The sequence below is a fragment of the Protomyctophum bolini genome (genome assembly GCF_963924005.1).
Source record: "Protomyctophum bolini genome assembly, chromosome: 22".
Lineage (NCBI taxonomy): Eukaryota > Metazoa > Chordata > Actinopteri > Myctophiformes > Myctophidae > Protomyctophum > Protomyctophum bolini.
This window is the reverse complement of record NC_137883.1, coordinates 30,790,618-30,794,515: the sequence shown is the minus strand read 5'-3', so window position 1 is coordinate 30,794,515 and position 3,898 is coordinate 30,790,618.

Genomic DNA, 3,898 nt, shown 5'->3' with positions numbered 1-3,898 from the left:
CCGAAGCACCGGAACTACTTCCGTGTTGCACGGAATTACGTCACTTCTTCTCCTTCTGTTTCCTCATACTGGAAAGAAGGGAGGAGGAGTTGCTGTTTGTGTGCGCATGTTGTTCTATTGCATTAGTGCCACCTGCTGGTTGGTGTTCAGCCTGGAATGGTCCTTGGTTTCTTTTAATTAGCAATGTAAAAAATAATAATTTGTTCGTGATGTCTTGAAGCACTGATGGCAAAGAAGAGATACACAGAGAGAGAGAGAGAGAGAGAGAGAGAGAGAGAGAGAGAGAGAGAGAGAGAGAGACAAAGAGAGAACAAACCAGACTCCAAAATGCACATGGACAGGAATGGAGCTCAGCTATTATGATGATAAATCAACATCATAACATTATTCAAATTAGTATACAGTATAATTATGCAAAACAACGGTTGGTATATGGACACAAGAAGAGAACAAGACAGGAAAAAGGAGAAAGTAGCCGAATTCTTACCGTAAACTTATCTGACAAAACGTTAAATGTATTCAATAAAGCGACTCACACATGAAGTAAGCAAGAACAACACATCACATCAGTGATGGGAGATTAATCTGCAAACACATCGGTATATCGGACGATATTGGCCTTAAATCAGTGAATCGGTAATCGGTATCTGTAAAAATAATATATCAGATTAATCAGATATTTAATTTTATTATAATCATGTTGGAAAAAAAAATACATTTATTAATTTATTCATTTGTGACGATGAAGGCTGCAAATTATATCAGTGTTTTCTGGGGAAGCTTTTGAAAGAGTCAATAATTTAAAAAATAAATATTACTTTTCAAGCAGTTTATGTTGGGATATGAGCCAACATTTATATATATATATATATATATATATATATATATATATATATATATATATTAAATACATATATTATATAATGTTTATGTTGGATATGAGCCAACATTTATATATATGTATTAAATACATATATTATATAATGTTTACGTTGGGATATGAGCCAACATTTCAATAACGGTGGATCCCTATAGTTCTGGAATGAAGAGGCTTTGCTTTTTTTTCTTTTCAAATTCAGCCTTTTTTCAGAATGGACAAAATAATGATATATTTTAATTCAGAATGAGATCATATCGACGTCGGTTATATCGGTTATCGGCCATGATAGCAAATAATTATATTGGATATCAATATCGGCAAAATTGTCTCATGGGTGGAATGTCGGTGGAATGTCTAATGAAGCTATACATAATTATACACTACTAGTCCTTACCCGTTCTGAATATATGAACAGCAAATATATATATAGTAAATATATATATTATATATACATATATATATATATATATATATATATATGTATATATAATATATATATTTACTATATTATTATATTTAGAATATTAGTGGTCCATGACATGAAAATGTTTGAGAACCACTGCTCTAAAACAACATTGGACAATGATGTTTGACAGTCAGCTATATTGTTGCTTATTGTAGATTTATTTTCGGATTTTCTGACTTTATCTGGCCTGTTAACATTTTCATAGACCTGGTTGCTTGTTTCCCTCTCAGTCAATGTGGCAACCCTGGTGATTGGCTATACATAATTATACACTATAGAGTGAAACTATACATAATTATACACTATAGAGTGCTAAGTCTAGAGATAACATGATAAGTTGAGCCTTTAAAGGACAACTTTAGTTTTTTTCAACCAAGGTTCATGTTTTAGGTCAGTGATACTCAACCTCACGCCCGCGGGCCACATCAGGCCCGCGGGACCATTATGACTGGCCCACCAATGAAAATCTAAAAAAAAGAAGAAAAAAAAATCTGGAAAATGAAATAAAAATTAATAAATCTGAATGAAGTTATCTTTAATTACATTATTATAAGTAATACTATTAGAGTTGTACTATTACTCGAACGAAAATAAAAGCTTGGGGGGGGGGGGGGGGAGATGCAATGCAAATGAAAGACATATACTGTGTATCCCTATTCCCTGACATAATTTTATAGCTAAACGGACAGAATTCTATTTTATTTGAATGATGAAACCCAGCTGCCATTAATAGTTGGAAATGGAAATGGAAATTGCGGAAATTGCGGAAATTGCGGAAATGGAAATTGCTGAAATTGCGGAAATTGCGGAAATTGTAATTGCGGAAATTGCGGAAATTGCGGAAATGGTGTAAATGGAAATTGCGGAAATGCGGAAATGCGAATTGAGGAAATTGCGGAAATGGTAATTGCAGAAATTGCGGAAATTGCTCTTCACTTATAGCTATCTTTTTAGGTAGATTGTTTTATTTGACTCAGTCAGCCATATCACTACTCATTTTTTTTCATGAAAAAGGTCATAGCTGGGTAATCTATTTTCAGGCAAATTGTGTTTATTGTATTTTATTTTACTCAGCCATAACAATTTATTTTCTGTTAACCAACTTGCTGGCTGGCAGGCAGGCAGACAGCTACTCATAGACAGGCAGACAGACAGACAGCTACTCATGGAGAATTGGACAGGCAGGCAGTCAGACAGCTACTCATAGACAGGCAGACAGACAGCTACTCATGGAGAATTGGACAGGCAGGCAGACAGCTACTCATGGACAATTGGACAGGCAGGAAGACAGACAGACAGACAGACAGACAGACAGACAGGCAGGCAGGCAAAGAGCTACTCATGTTATGTTATTATGTTATTATAACAGCTACTCATGTTATGTGCAATAATTTGTGCAGTTATGGAAACAGCTCTTTGTGTTTATGCAAGAAAATGTAACACATTTATTTATTTACATATTGTGTGCATGCACATTGTACTTTGATACATTTTGCGAAAATAAAGCAATTGAAAGAGAGAAGTTATATATCATTAATGTCGTAATTTTATCTACTGGCCCCTGGCCCCTTGCCATTTTTGTAATGTGGCCCACAGGTAAATCTATTTGAGTATCCCTGTTTTAGGTTATTAGAGAAACTAAAATATGAGTGTTAATTTTCTTTCATTTGCTGCTTTCTTTCGTTTTAGGGATTGTAGCAGTTTTTGACAGGGGGCGGGGGCATTCGAGCATGGGGCTAAATATGTATTTTATGGCGATTTCTTTTTTTATTATTTAGTATAGTCCTACTAGACCCCAATAAATTACATCTGGCCACAAAAGATCACAGGATCAATTGAATGTGACAAACTGACATATTGAGCATATATACACACAGTATAAGCCTTCCCCAAGTAGGCTACCTTCACAATCAGTAGATCTCGTGATGTTTTGTGGTCAGATGTAATTCCCTGGGGTTTATTAGGACTATAGTAAATAATACAAAAATAAATCACCATAAAATGTTGTACAAAATACATATTTAGCCCCATGTTCGAATGCCCCGCCCCCCCCCCTGTCAAAAAGAGCTAAAATCCCTGAAACGAAAGAAAGAAGCAAATGAAAAAACAATTACACTCATCTTTTACTTTCTCTAATAACAACCTAAAACATGAACCATGAAAAAATAAAGTTGTCCTTTAAGGTCGTCGAGGCTAGGGGAGGGGCTATACGGGCTAAGAGGTGGCTTTCAGACTATACGGCCGAAGAGATTATATAGAACAAGAACAGTAACAACTAGCGCCCATACCTCCGCCATTTTGGAGTGATGACATAACTTCCGGTTACATTAAAAAGTCATGCTGTACAAAACAAAAACCTGTTTTTGTCCTATTCTACTCTCATTATTATTTATTTACTCATTTATTTATCATGTTAATGAATCAATGAATGGATCAAAGCAGAAATTAAATTAGTAACATATTCAATTCAGAATGTCAGGGTGCATGTGTGCGCGTGCATGTGTGCACCTGCACGCGACCAGAATTGTCCGGAATTGTCCTTTAAAACCCCT